At 59.4% G+C, this 14,085-nt stretch overlaps 1 protein-coding gene across 10 annotated transcripts in view; it reads left to right on the forward strand.

Moving 5' to 3' along the window:
• RAI1 (retinoic acid induced 1) overlaps nucleotides 1–14,085 on the forward strand; it is a 68,384-nt gene that overhangs the window by 41,272 nt on the left and 13,027 nt on the right. Inside the window, exons 1-5 of one of the 10 annotated variants that reach the window (XR_015147784.1) lie at nucleotides 3,512–3,611; nucleotides 6,038–6,169; nucleotides 7,213–7,375; nucleotides 8,602–8,657; nucleotides 11,860–12,062. The exons of 2 other annotated variants lie outside the window; for them this stretch is intronic. The gene's annotated coding sequence lies outside the window, so the exon portion shown is untranslated. Of the gene's footprint in view, nucleotides 1–3,392; nucleotides 3,612–3,862; nucleotides 3,978–6,035; nucleotides 6,170–6,417; nucleotides 6,630–7,212; nucleotides 7,376–8,601; nucleotides 8,658–11,859; nucleotides 12,063–14,085 lie in introns of those variants that run through there. 7 more of the 10 variants (XR_015147785.1, XR_015147787.1, XR_015147789.1 and 4 more) reach the window with 7 other exon arrangements.

A 14,085-nucleotide genomic window follows, 5' to 3' on the forward strand; every position in this document is an offset into this window, starting at 1 on the left:
AGCTCTTGGGGTCAGTGCTGGGGTCTGGATCTGTTGCCCCTCGGAAGGGGTCAGGGAAGGGGAGAGGGTTTGGAACCATCAATGGAAAGGGGGGATGAGTTTAGCCCAGTTTGCCACTGTCCTGACAGGGCCACTGAGGCCCAGGAGGCCTAGACTTGAAGTGACCATGGGTTCAGCAGCATGAGCTGCCCTTCAGTGCCACCAGGAAGCAGGGCTGGGTGCAGAGTTTGGGGGGTGGGGGAGCAGAGCTGCAGGACCCCGGCTCTGAGACAGACGGCTCAGGAACACGGAGCCACAGGCTAACGCCAGGTCCTGGGCAGCCCTCCTTGGACAGGACAGGACTCAGAGCCCCTCGCTGAGCCCAGCCTCCTCCGGGGGCTGAGAGCTTGCTGCCCTCTGCAGCCCCCAGGCCAGCAGGCAGCCTCACCTGGGAGCTCGTTAAGAGTCACAGAAACCCAGACTCTGCCCTCCACCCAGCTCACACACAACAGCAGCAGTCCAGCCGGGAGGACAGCTCATCTGCCATGGGGGTCGGGACACGTCTGAGCACAGACCTTAACCCTGGGTCCCAGCCCCCGGCCCCGGCCCCTTCCTGAGGACCTGCTCTGTTTCACCCTTAGCTCCCTGGGAGGCAGAGGCAGTGCAGGGTCTGGCTCTCGCCCCATGGGCAGCGCTGGAAACCGCTGCTGCTTGTGCTTCCTCCACCAGGCACCAAGCACGGCATCTCTGCCAGTCTCACGGACCCGCGTCGGCGTGTCGGGGTACGAGCAGGCTTCAGTTGGGGAGCGTGAGGCTCAGAGAGGTGAAGTGAGCGGCCCAAGGTCACCCAGCATGGTGTGCAGAGCTGTGTGGCATCAGAGCCCAGGTCTTTACAGGATGGGGACCAAGTTGGGCCAGGTGACAACTCCCAGTATTCCAGAGCCACCAGCGAGCCCCCACAACTGGCCGATGTGACTCTGACATCTCTGGAGCCCCCGTCTCGATAGAAGACTGCCCTCTCCCTGTGGTCAGCACAGAGCTGGCCAGCAAAGATTCTCCCGCAGCTTTCCAGAACAGGCTTCCTGGGGTCGGGCTGAGTTCACTGCGAACAACTGAGAGAGGCGCTTCCCAGACACCTAGTGACCGGAATCTGGGGTGGGCCAGGAGATCTGGTTTAGTTGGAGGGGAGGCCCGAGAGGGCCGGGCCTGGGGAGAAAGAAACATGCTTTCAGCTACAAGCACAGAGAATGGGCAGAAAGTATCCTGTCCGTCCTGGGAGAGAAACAGAGTGCTGTTCAGAACAGCTGGACGCTGGAGTCAGACAGCTGCCCTCCCCTCGGTTGCGCCCCCCAGCACCTCCACGTCTCACGGCTGCATGGAGGAGAGGAAAGTCAGCCAGGACAAAGCAGCAGCCGAAAACCAAAGGCAAATATTTTCCGTCCTGAGGAGAGCGGTCCCAGGCTGCCTCTAGGTTTGAGCTGGTGGTTTGCTTTCCCCAAAAGCCAGTGCTTCTGGTCACCAGGCGACGTGTTTAGGGGGGCTGCCCAGGATCCACCTGGTTTTGGGGAGAGCAAGGAATGGGGGGCAGAGGGGGCAGCAGAGCATCCATCCAAGCCTTGCCCGGAAATGGAAGCTCCCTTCCCAGCAGAGGGGCAGCAGGGGAGCCCGGAGCACAGGGTGGCCCCAGCTGTTCATCTGGCAGAGTCCCCCCAACCCAGAATCCAGCCTTGAGATGGAGACTCCCTCTCATATCAAAATAGGAGCTGCCTGTTTGGGCGACGCAAAACTGCCAGGCCCTATGTGAAGTTGTGGTTTGTCCTAACCAGCCACACACGTGTGAAGAGCTTGTGACATTCACATCTGGGCCGCACATGAGGTTCCTCCTGGGACCCTCAGTAAGACCCTCATCACCAGGGTGGCTGAGTCTGAAGGGGTTGGGAGGGGCTTGGGGGGAGGAGGAGATTGGGCGGGTAGTTGGTGCACAGTGTGATTTCTCTCCAGCTCTTCACCACACCAGGCCCCTGCCCTTTTTTTCTCCCAAGAAAAACAGTTTTCTGAAATTTCCAAAGGAGCGAACCAGGGCCTCCCTGTCATCCTTGGCCCTAGAAAGGGAGGACTCCTACAAGCTTGGGTGGGAGGAGCTAGGAGCCCTGTCCCCACCCCCTTCCCCAACTCCAGGGCTCAGTTTCCCCATCTGTGAAATGAGAGGTTACATCACCTTCCAGATGGCAGCTTGAGGGTCAACGGTATGATCTGCCAAGGCCCTAGGAGGGGACGGACACGCTGTCCTGCTGTTACACCTGCTTCCGTGGTCTGAGGGTTACTGAGAATTTTCAAGACCTGGGGGAGGCCCCAGGCTCTGTATCCAGGCTGGTTGAGGAGAGAAGCCCGGTGACAACCCCCCTTTGCCCTGCCAGGCTGTGTGTGTGCCCAGGGGATCCCTGCTCTGTCCTCAAACCTCCTCCTGTCCAGGCCAGGCTGGGCCTCCCAGATGGCCAAGGGTGTCAGCAGACCAGCTGTTCTCACATCTGTATTCCACCCCAGCTCCAACCGGCCAGGCTTCTTACCTCTGCAGTAATTTTGGCCAGAGGCTGCTACCCTGGGGTGGGAGCTGCGCCTGTTTGCTCCCCACCGCCCCGCCCACTCCATTCAGCTAGTCCTGGGAGAGAAATTTGGCCCCAGTTCCCAAATATGCCCTGTTCTTTGCTGCTACTGGGCCAGCACTCCGGGCGGGAAGGCCCTTTTCCCTCTTCCCAGCAGGCCAGACCTCCAGTCTACCCCCCACCCCTGGAGGCTCTGCAGCCGGTTTCTCTCGGCACCCCCCGCTCCCCCCTACCCCGCTTCAGAAGGGAGGTGGTCAGGGGGTCGATGCCTGAGCAGTCTGGAAAATGTCAAGTGACTGATCCAGCCGAGGCCCCCAGGGGGTTCTGGGTCCAGCCCTATCCTTAGCTGCCCCCTCTCTGGAGCGAAGGACAGGCTGGGGTTTGGGTGGGTGGCCTTTTGGCGAGCAGGGTAATGGGAGTGGACGTGGACTTCCTGCGCCCCAGGCCTCTGAAGGAGGGGGCGGGGGTCTGGGCTGCTGGGGCTGCTGGGCCTGCTGGGGAAGGGGCCTGGAGGAGGGGGCAGGCTGGGGGAGGAGCGCCCCCCCCCCGCCCCCCGCGCCCCAGGCCGGGCCTGGCGGTCCGCCTTGAAGTCGCCGGTGTGCAAGGCCGCTGCTGTGTAAATGGTGTGTGTGTTTGGAGCGGCTTAGGGAGGAGGCTGGAGATGGGGGAGGCAGCGCCCCACTTGGCGCCGCAGCTGCCGGAGGGTCCGCGTGTTAGAAGCTCCAGCTTCGTGGATGATTGAAGAAGGGTGGGCGTTGAGGAGAGAAGGACGAAATCCAGAGGGGGTCTCGGCGCCCTGACTTGGCCGCCCCGCGTCTGCAGAGGGAGAGCTGAGCGAGCGCGGAGGGAGGCGAGGGGACGAGCGCGCCGGGATCCCCGCCCCCAGCCCAGCCGGTTCCAATATTTCGCAGAAAGGCACGCGGCTCCTAATCGGTCCTTTCCAGGCTGAGATTTAGCCGCGCGATGCCCGTGCAGGGGCGGGGGCCGCGGGCCGGGGGAGGCGCTCGGAGTCCGGAGGCGCTGAGCGAGGTGAGGAGCCTGCGTCCTCGGCTGCTTGGGGGGGGGGGCGGGGGGAGGCGGACGGGCGCGCAAACCCGAGAGGCTGGGAAGGAAAGGGGGGCAGGTTAAAAATAACCCTCTCCGGCTGGGAAGCTCGCGCGCGCTCTCGCCTCGTTCGGTGCCAGAGGACTCCAGGGGAGGTGGCGTTGGGGAGGGCAGAGCGGGATTCCCCCTCCTCGGCGGGCGGGGTGCCCGCCTGCGTGCCGCGGCTGCACGTGTGCGGGACCGTGCGCCCGGGCCCCCGCGCCCGGCCGGGGGCCCCCTTCCCGGGACCGGGCGCAGCTGGCGGCGGAGGGAAGCTTCGCTCCATTATTCATTATTTACGAGCGTTAATAGGTTTGAGGCGCGGGCGAGGGCACGGTGGGGACCAAGGCACTCGGGCCCGGGATGCGGAGGGAGGGCCGTGCCGCCTCGAGGAGGGGGTCTTCGCGTAGGCCCCGGTGTTGGGGGCGCTCCTTTGCCTGGCTTCTCTCCGCCCGCATCGAGGCGGCGCGGAGCGCCGAGAGGGGAGTGCGGGCCTTTGATTGCGGCCGTCGGCCTCTGTCCTTAGCGTCCTCGCCCTTCCCGGGGCGCTGGGAGGGGGTACAGGCTGTACGCCCCGCCCTGCACGCCCCTCGCGGCCGCCGCCGCCGCGTTCCCGACGCAGCCCGGGCCTCATTTATCATCATCTTTGGTCAAGTGGAGTGTGCAAGGAACAGCTGCTTCACTCGGCTGACTTCCGAGGGCGGCTACAGCGGGAATCAGGGAGATGAATGATGGGGGCCGGAGGGGCGCAGCCCCCGGGGTCCCAGCGCAGGCCGGAGGGAGGCGCGCGGTGTCTCCGCCACCTCCGCCTCGTGGCGAGAAAAGCGCCCCTTCCTCGCTCCCGGCGCCTGCGATCGCGGGACTGCGGCCGGGGGCGCCCCAGGAGGGGCCGGCGCGCGGCTGGCGGAGCCCGAGGTCGCCGCGACCTTGCTGGGGTCAGCGGGTTGGGCGGCGGAGACGGCGGCGCGGCGTCTTTGGTGGCGCTTTCCGGATTGGCGCAGAGGCCGGGAAATCGGGCGGGGGCGGGCGGGGGAACACACATAGAAGGTGAAATTTTACCTGCCCCTGAGGGAGTCCTGCGGATTTTCTCCGGCAGCGGCAGGAGCTCTGTCTTTGTCTTACACGCCTGAAACATCTGTTGCGGGGGGGCCGGCGAGGCCGCAAGCGCCCCCGCACGCCCCCCATCCTCGCCCCATCCCCCGCCCGGCCGGCGCCCGCGCCGCGTTAACCCTGCCGACGCTGGGGCGCTAGCCCGCCGCCCCCAGGGGTGCGTGGGAGCCGGGGGCGGGGGCGGAAGGGTTAATGGCCTAGTCGCAGACCCTAATTGTCAGACCCGGGCCCCGCTTCGTTTCAATTACCCTAAGTAGAGACTGAATGCGCAATTAACGAAGTCAGCTTGCCAACTGGAAAGCCGGGCCGCGTTCACGTTGAGAATACTCCACCAGCTGACTCGGACTAAGCAATTTCCTTCTCTCGCTCCCTTTCTCTCTCTCTCTCTCCACCCCCTCCCTCTTTTTCTCTCTCCTTAATAATAAAATTATACCAAGCAGTTTGCGGTGTGGCAGACGGCCAGAAAAGCGTTTCTTTAAACGCCGCCGTCTCACAATTAGGCAGCAAGAGGATTTGACACGCCGCGGCGGCCTGACAGGCGGCTTCCTCCCTTGGGGCTGGGGGAGGGAGGGGCACCACTTCCCGGCTTCCCCAGGTGGAACCGAGCCGGGAGGGGCTGTCAGGATGCAGTGGAACGGGGGTGTCAGGCAAGGAAGGGAGGGGAGGTTCCTGCCCAGGCCGGGGAAAGGAGGGGGCGTTCTCGGACTCCTGGGATGCTGGATGTCCAAAAGAAGGGTCTGGACCCCCACTTCTGGCCTCTAGCTCCAAGTTGGTTTTCTGGTGGCTGGGCATTCTGGAGCACAGATCTGTAGAGGTCTCTCAGCCCTGCGGGACCTCTTGGACAAGTCACAGCCCCTGTCTGGGCTTCCACTAACCCTCTGCAAAATGAGGAGGTGGCTTGACCTGGAAGGCTTCTGGTGGCTCACTGCTCACAGCAGCTGGCGGTGTGGTGGAGGGGGACGCTGGCACCCTGGTCAGAAACAAGCCAGGAGACCCCTCTCCAGCTTTATAGACCAGTGGGCCCCACAGAGTGGAGAGAGTGGCCCTTCCCTGGGAGCAGTGAGCAGGCAGCAGTTACAAATGGCGGATGACTGTGCAGGACTGCTAGGGGGCAGGGGAGGTGGTATCAGGTGGACAGTGGGCATCTGACTCCCCATCTGGGAGGGGTGGTAACTGGGACCACCCACCTGGTCAGTCCTGCCTCCCATCAGTGGGCCCCCTCCTTCCAGTTGGCCCTGACCGCCTCCTTTCCCCACCCCCAGAGCCCCTTGTGGGTGTCACACCCCCACAGTCAGCTGCCTGTCTGATTGCCTCAGGAGGGCAGAAGTCACTGCTTTTTCCTCTGGATCCTCAGCACCCAGCTCTGCCCCTGCGCAGCGTAAGAGACGGGCTTGGTGAGCGAGTGGGTGCGGGCACTGAGGGCTGTGACCCAGGGGCTGTGGAGGGCAGAGCAGAAGTTCTGTTGTCCCTTCCTGGTTGGCTGCTGCACACACGTCCTGGCCTCCAGGCCTGTCATCCTCTGTTAGGGCTGTGATGAGGGTTAGGTAACGTACTCTTGCCGCTCTGTCCAGGCAGCATTTAATAGGCATCTACTGGGACTTCCTGGTGGTCCAGTGGCTAAGACTCTGCACTCTCCATGCAGAGGGCCCTGGTTCAATCCCTGGTCAGGGAGCTGGATCCTGCATGCCGCAACTAAAGATACCGCCTGTTGCAACGAAGACCTGGCACAGTCAAATAAATAAAATATTTTTTGAAAAAGGCACGTACTTGGAGCAGTTTCTAGGCTTAGAGCCTAGGACGCAACAGATGAAGCCCTTGCCCTCCTCAGGCTACTTTCCAGCAAGGCAGACACAGGTGAAGTGGCTCATTAGACCATTAATTATGTAATTACCACTGTGATGATGCCACCAGGGAGCCCGGCAGGGACCCAGCAATGTTGTGGGGCCGGGGGAGACAGCAGGGCCTCCCTAATCGGCGCTGGGGTGGAGCTCCAAGGAGGGTTATAAGCACCTCTGTGGCCTTGGGCCTCCTACCACCAGCCTTTGCAGCCCTCAGAGCTCTGGTTCCATGGGGCCCCCCGCAGCTCAGTACTGCTCTCCACCCGGCCCCCAGTGCTCCACTCCACAGCTTAAGTGAATAGTGCTGGTCTCAGGGCTTCTCCCAGAGTCCAGGGAGTGTTCTGGGCACTCCTGTTCCCACCTCTTCACATCAGGCACCCCCCAGGTGCCTGGCATTGCTCAGGCCAAGTGCTACCTTTGTCTGACACCAGGGAGCTTGTGAGCAGATACAGCCTGAAGCCCGGTTCTCTTGGATCTCTGGGGTGTTGAACTTTTTTGCTTGGTTGATAACATTTTATTAAATTTTATAGAAGTCTAGTTGATTTATAATGTGTTGATTTCTGTTTTACAGCAAAGTGATTCAGTTATATATTTTTCAGATTCTTTTTCGTCCTGGTTTATCACAAGACATTGAATGCAGTTCCCTGTGTTCTACAGGAGGACCTTTGTTTATCCATCCTATATGTGATAGTTTGCATCAGCTGATCCCGAACTGCCCATCCATTCCACCCTTACCTTTTGGCAACTACAAGCCTGTTCTCTGTGAGTCTGTTTCTGTTCCGTAGCTATGTTCGTTTTTGTCATATTTTAGATTCCACATATAAGTAATACGTTGTATTTATCTTTCTGACTTTCTACACTTAGAATGATGATCTCGAGATCCACCCATGTTGCTGCAGATGGCATGATATCATTCTTTTTATGACTGAGCAGTATTCCATTGTGTATATGCGCCACACCATCTTTATCCATTCCTCTGCCGATGGACGTCTAGGTTGCTTCCATGTCTTGACTGTTGTGAATATGCTGCTATGATCATAGATAGGGGTGCATGTATCTTTTTAAATTAGAGTTTCCATCTTTTCCAGATATACGCCCAGGAGTGGGATTGTTGGATCGTATGGTAATTCTGTTTTTAGTTTCTTGAGCAGTCTCCATACTATTCTCCACAGTGGCTACACCAATTTACATTCCCACCGACAGTGTAGGAGGGTTCCCTTTTCTCCACACTCTCTACAGCATTTGTTATTTGTAGACTTCTTAAATGATGGCTATTCTGACGCGTGTGAGGTGGTATTATACCTCATTGTCATTTTGATTTGCATTTTTCTAATAATTAGCAATAATGAGCCTCTTTCCATGCGCCTGTCAGCCATCTGTAGGTCTTCTTCAGAGAAATGTCTATTTAACTCTTCTGCCCAGATAACGTTTTTTAAAATGAGAGATTCGTCTTTCTGTGAAACACTCAGAGGCTCTGGCACCTTGGGTCCTGCATCCCACAGGCAGCAGGCAGCTGGAGCAGCCTCCCTCCCTTCTCACCTGCGCCCTTCACAGGTGCGCTTTCTGCCACCCCCCAAGGAGATCTTTGTCAAATGAGTGAGGAGGTGCAGCCACAAGCCCCTCATCCCCACCCAAGTGTGCTCTGTACCTGTACTCAGCCTTGTTCTGGATATTTTCATACTGTGACACTTTATGTATGTATGTATTTTTAAACAATTAGACATTGGATTTTATTAACTGGCAGCATCTGAGATCTTAGTTCCCCTACCAGGTATCAACCCTGTGCTCCCTGCAGTAGAATGGTGGAGTCTTAACTACTGGACCAGCAGGAAAGTCCCATGTGACATTTTAAACAATATACATTCAACAGTTATTGTTCAGTCGTGTCCGACTCTCTGTAGCCCTGTGGGCTGTAGTCCACCAGGCTCCTCTGCCCATGGGATTCTCCAGGCAAGGATACTGGAGTGGGTTGTCATTTCCTTTTGCAGGGGATCTTCCCGACCAGGGATGGAACCCACATCTCTCGTGTCTCCTTCATTAGCAGGTGGGTTCTTCAGCACTAATGTCATCCATGAAGCCCTTACTCGGGATATGGGTGCGAACAAAACAGGCAAAATCCCTGCTTTTGTGGAACTCCTTTCTAAAGAGGACAGGAAAAAAGTGAAGCCAGCCAGCCCTGTGGCTAGTTACCTTAGAGAAGTAGGGGTGGTGTAGGGGAGATGGAGCGTGGGTTTCAAACACAGTGGTGAGGGTCAGCCACCTGAGAAGGTCACATGAGCAAAGGCTTGCAGCCCAGGAGCCAGAGGAGCCATGGAGATCCCTGAGCATGGTCTTCCCGGCAGAGGAAAGGCCGTGCAAAGGCCCCGAGGCCTGGGGAGATGCTGGACTGACTGCCAGTTCAGTCCTTTGGTACTTGCTCTTCCTCAGGAGGTCACAGTGGGTAGGGCACACAGGGTGAGAGGGGAGGCTCTCTCCTTGCCTTCTTTGGCTCCCCTGAAAGCCAGCGGACAGACGGACTCTCTGGCGTCTGTAGCGTGTAGCCACCTGTAAGACCAGGGCACGGGGCAGCTGGGGAGCCCCCGACACCAGCCTCTGGACTAGCCCCTTGTACTTGAGTGCATGGGTGACTGACCCTGGCCCTCTTGGCTGTCCGCATCCCAGCACTGCCCCCTGTTTTTTTTCCCTCATTTTGACAGAGTTGGGGAAAGGGGGTTGCTTTTTGTTGAATGGTGGATAAAATGATGCAAAAGCAGCTACTATCTACAGGAGACTGATGGGCATGGAGCCCCCCTCGCCAACTGCCTCCTCCCCCCGGAGGGCTCCAGGAGGCCAGCAGCACAGTGGCGCTGACTCCTTCCTGCTGCACCACACCTCACGGTGGGGAGGGGGCTGGCTGGCCATCTGCCTCTCACCCCCTGGACCATGGGCCCCTCCAGCCCAGCTGACCCAGGTCTCTGGACCTACTGGCCCTCACATCCCAGAAGCTGCACTGGGGGCGGGGGCAGCAGGCATGGCTTTAGAAGTCAGGGAACAGAGCTGAGAGCTTAGCTTTGCTGCCTGTGGGCTGTGCTGTGGGAATTCATTAGGTTAGGTTACTCCTGAAAGTGGGGTCATGGCTCCCTTCCTAGGAGGGGTGCCTTAGGGAACTAACAGAGCAGCAAGCCCACAGGCAGTGCCCCGAAGTGCCCAGGATAGTGGAGTGCTCGGATGGGGCACCACATGTCCTGGTGGGTGAACCCCAAGGCGGGGGCTCTGGTCTGGTGGCTTAGTAGGTCTTGGCTGTTCTGCCAGGGAGTCCTTGGAGGAGGCAGCTTGGTGGGCTTTAGGAAGCGCATTCCAAACATCTACAGAGTCCAGAAACCCCACCCCCCCATTCCAACATCCTTCAAAGATCCCCGTCTCCTGGGACCCCAGCCTCAGCAAAGGGGCCTGGCTGTCTGCCTGCCTCTTTCGGGCCTATAGAGTGGCATGTCGGACCTGAGGGGCTCTCCCTTGGGTGCCGGTGAGTGAGGGCCACACAGCATTTATGGGGGTGTTGCCCACACACGGGGCGGGGGGCTGCCTTGTTCTCTGTAATTCCTTTTGCCCCTGGATGGGCCCCTCTGCCCCAGGCAGACCTCCCCCAGCGACTGACCCCTAGGCCCTCCCTGTCCCAGAGGCCTGAGGGCACTGGGCTGTCTTGTCTTGGGGCCTCCTTGGAAACTCATTCCCCCTCCATTCAAGCCAAGCCCTTGGGACTCAAAATAGACCCCACAGAATAGCCGTAAATTTGACTAGCGACTGATGGTTTTAATCAAGGTGTCCTGTTCACAGTCTTCATCACCTACAACTCAGAGGGAGGCCCAGGTGGTCTCACCAGCTCTGATCCTCTCGGGACACCCCAGCCTCCTGGTTCCCCAGTCTTGAGGGGGGTTGGGTTTTAAAGCTTTTCCCCTGCAGCTACAAGTCAGAAAACGAGGTCACAAAACCACCCTGGGTTAGCAGGTGGGATGCGCCTGTACCCCCAGAGCCAGCTAGGGTACAGAAGCTCCTTTCTCGCCCCCTCCCTCCCTCCCCAGCCCCAGTGGAGCTGCAGTAAGCTCCTGCCTATGCTGTCAGGCCCATTTCCCTGACCTGAAACCTGACCCTGGGGGCTGAAGAGGCCGTGGACCCAGTGAGTTCTCTCTGAGGCTGCTCAGCGCACAACAGGCAGCCAGGAGTGGACTCCCTACGGTGGGGTGGGCCCGAGCCCGCTTCTGGGGCCTCAGAGGTTGCCGAGGGGACATTGGAACCCCCTTTCCTTGTCATGCTCCAGGGGCCTTCCTCTGAAGTGGGAATTCTCAGTCCACACTGCTGCAGCGTCCATCTGGAAGAACTTCCTATGGGTGGCTCACAGGCAGGTCCTGGCTTTTCTGAGCCTCCCATTCTCTGTAACAGGGCAGGAGGCAGGAGCAGGCCCTATGGCCAAGGCTGCCCCTGCCCCCATGGGCCCCACAGTGCCTGCAGGGGGACCAGAGACTTCTGCTCTTTGCCAGAAAGAAGGGCTGAGCCCTGGCTCACCTGCTACCAAACACCTTTGGGGGCTGCTGGTCTTGTGCCTGGGGTGGGCTCTGGGGCTCATCACATCTCCTTGCAGGGCAGGGATACCCGTCACTGAGGTAGAGAAGCCTTGGGGCACGGGGTGGGCAGGCCAGCTTGCAGGAGTCACCATGGGAGGTGATCTGGAGCTCAGGACTGACTTTCTCCCTCCCTCCTTTTCCCTCTTCCTTTGCTTCCCATTTGGTTAGAATTTCAGAGATGTGCCTTAACCTAGTGTCTGGGAGAAGGGGGAGGGGAAGCAGAGATAGGCCAGGCTGGACCGGGAGTGAAGGAGTGTTGGGCACACCCCTGACCCCCAGCTGGTGCCCTCCTGCCCCCTCCTTCCCTCCCAGGTTCGGAGGTCACCATCTACCTCCCGATGCTGCCCACCCCAGCTCTCTGCCTGCCTCTTTCCCTTCTGTCCTTTGATGGTCCTCTTGAAAAGTAATCATAATCACAATAATTAATAACAACAGAGCCTGTGGCAGCCCAAGGCGGCTCTTAAAGAGGCCGAGCCCCACTTTGTCCCGGTGGTGCTGGTGGGACGGGGCCTTTGTTCCTGCACGGGTTGGGGGGGTCCGGGCCCGCCCCCGCCAGGCTGGGGGGCGGCGCTGGGGTGAGCGTTCTGCTGCCTTCATCAGGCGCAGGGCTTCTCGTATTTTAATTGAACTGTCTTTTCTTCGAGATAGATGCTCTCACCACGTCCAGCTGCTCCTGTGTATCGGAAAACCCGCTGTAACACGGCTTGGCGACATTAAAAGATGCGGCAGTTGGACTGATTAAACAGGGAGGGGGCGCTGGTCAGAGCACACTCTTTTTAAATAATGTTTCTGGTAATGCATTTTGGGGGAATGTGAAAAAAGTGTATTAAAAAAAGCTGTAGAAATGTTAATGATATCCACAAGACACTCAGCGGGAAATGAGCGCGATCTGGGACTAATAAAAGCCGGGATGTAATTTGTGCAGAGAGACGAGGCGAAGCCTCCCAGGCCAGCCTGGGTGTGCAAGTTCCGGGCTTGTAACGTGGCCGGGGAGGGCAGGGCAGGGCCCAGGGGCCCAGCCGACCCTGCCTGCCTGCGGGGGACACCCTGAGCAGAGGTGCCTCCAACTGCCTCTGACAGCCTGGGCAGTGGGGGCCGCCCGCGAGTGCTGCCTGAGGGCGGCAGGGGGCGCCCACCTGGGAGCCCGGTGTGGGGGCCCCGGGGCTGCCCACCTGCAGGAGCCACCCGTTAGAACCAGCACTGCCTCCAGCTCTGGGTCACAGCAGGCACTCCTGTCGTGTTTGATCCAAGCCGCGGGATGGACTGAAGTGGGTCAGAGGGGGGCCTCCACATCAGGGCGCCTGTGATGAGCCAGGGAGAGGCCATGGCCATGGGGCTGGCCCTGGAGTGGGCTGTGGGGCCCTGCGGTGGGCTTGGGGCCCTGTGGTGGGCTTGGGGCCCTGGGGCTGAACCAGCCAACCACCAAGGCAGGGAGGGGCCTGGGCTGGAATAATGGGGCTCCTTGGGGCCATCCAGCTGCCCTAGGCTGGACCTGCTCAACTTGGGCCCCTCCCAGGTCAGCTTCCCCCGACCCCCACAACTGCATGAGGAGGTGGGAGCTGGATGAAGAAGGGGTGACCGAGACCCCCGGGGGAATGCTTCTTCCCTTTCACATCTGCGTGTCGGCACCCTTCTCTGTGCCCCTTATTTTCTGTGCCTCACACAGCCCTGGAGGCTCGGAGCACACGCCAGGCCACCCCTTCCTCTTGGGTTTGGAATGGGACCTGAAAAGTCCCCTGTGCCCTTCTGGGGGCCTGGGCCCTGCAGGTGAGCGAGGTGTGGGTAAACCCAACGGCCGGGATGCAGGCTGCCACCAGCCCTCTGTGTGTCTCCCCGTGAGCCAGGGGTGTCCTTGCTTCTTCTTCCCTCCTTGAAGGGTCTGGGGGGGGCGCTAGCCTGGATGCTACAGCCGGCCTGTTATGTGACCCCATGGTTCTGCCCTGAAGGGCCCCCCCAAGCCCCACCCCCACCCTGGGGTCATTTCCTGACCCAGGATCTTGCTTTGGTGCAGGCTGGACTCCTTGCGTGCCCAGCCCTGAAAATCATAAACAGATGGGCTCTCGGCCTGGCTCTGACCCGGTGCAGGCGGGCGGGGCTGACCTGGAGGCCCAGGCGCCTCAGGCAGAGGGACTGCAGCTCTGCCCCATCGCTGCCTCGTCAGGGCCGCGCGGCCTGTTTACGTGCCTGTGACACCAACACAGGAGGCAGGGCCACTGCCCACGCTCCGGGTAGGGACAGCTTATGCCCACAGTGGCTCAGTGGCCCCTCATCAGCGCCTGCCAGAAGGAACAGACAGCTTCCAGAGGGCATAGCAGTGACAGAGAAGGGGGGAGAGACAGAGAGAGAGAGTGTGTGTGTGTGTGTGTGTGTAATGATAGATAAGGGGAGTGTGTGTGTGCAGTGATGAAGGGGTGAATGTGTGTATGCAATGATGGAAAAGGTGTGTGTGATGATAGACAAGGGGATTGTGTGTGCATTGGTGTGTGTGTGTGTGTGTGTACAAAGGTGTGTGCATTGATGGAGAAGAGGTGTGTGTGTGTAATAGACAAGGGGAGTGTGTGTGTGCAGTTATGAAGGTGTGTGTGTAATGATAGACAAGAGTGTGTATGTGCAGTGATGAAGAAGGTGTGTGTGTGATGATAGACAAGGGGAGTGTGTACGTGCAGTGATGAAGGGGTGTTTGTGTGTGTGTAACAGACAAGGGGAGTGTGTGTATGCAGTGATGAAGGTGTGTGTGTGTGCAGCGGTGGAGGTGGTGTGTGTGTGTGATGATAGACAAGGGGAGTGTGTGTAATAGACAAGGGGAGTGTGTGTGTGCACTGATGAAGGGGTGTGTGTGTGCACTGATGAAGGGGGATGTGTGTGTGTGTGTGT

The sequence above is a fragment of the Bos grunniens genome, chromosome 19 (assembly GCF_055505025.1).
Source record: "Bos grunniens cultivar Pamir isolate PY7600 chromosome 19, Bosgru_T2T1.0, whole genome shotgun sequence".
Taxonomy (NCBI): domain Eukaryota; kingdom Metazoa; phylum Chordata; class Mammalia; order Artiodactyla; family Bovidae; genus Bos; species Bos grunniens.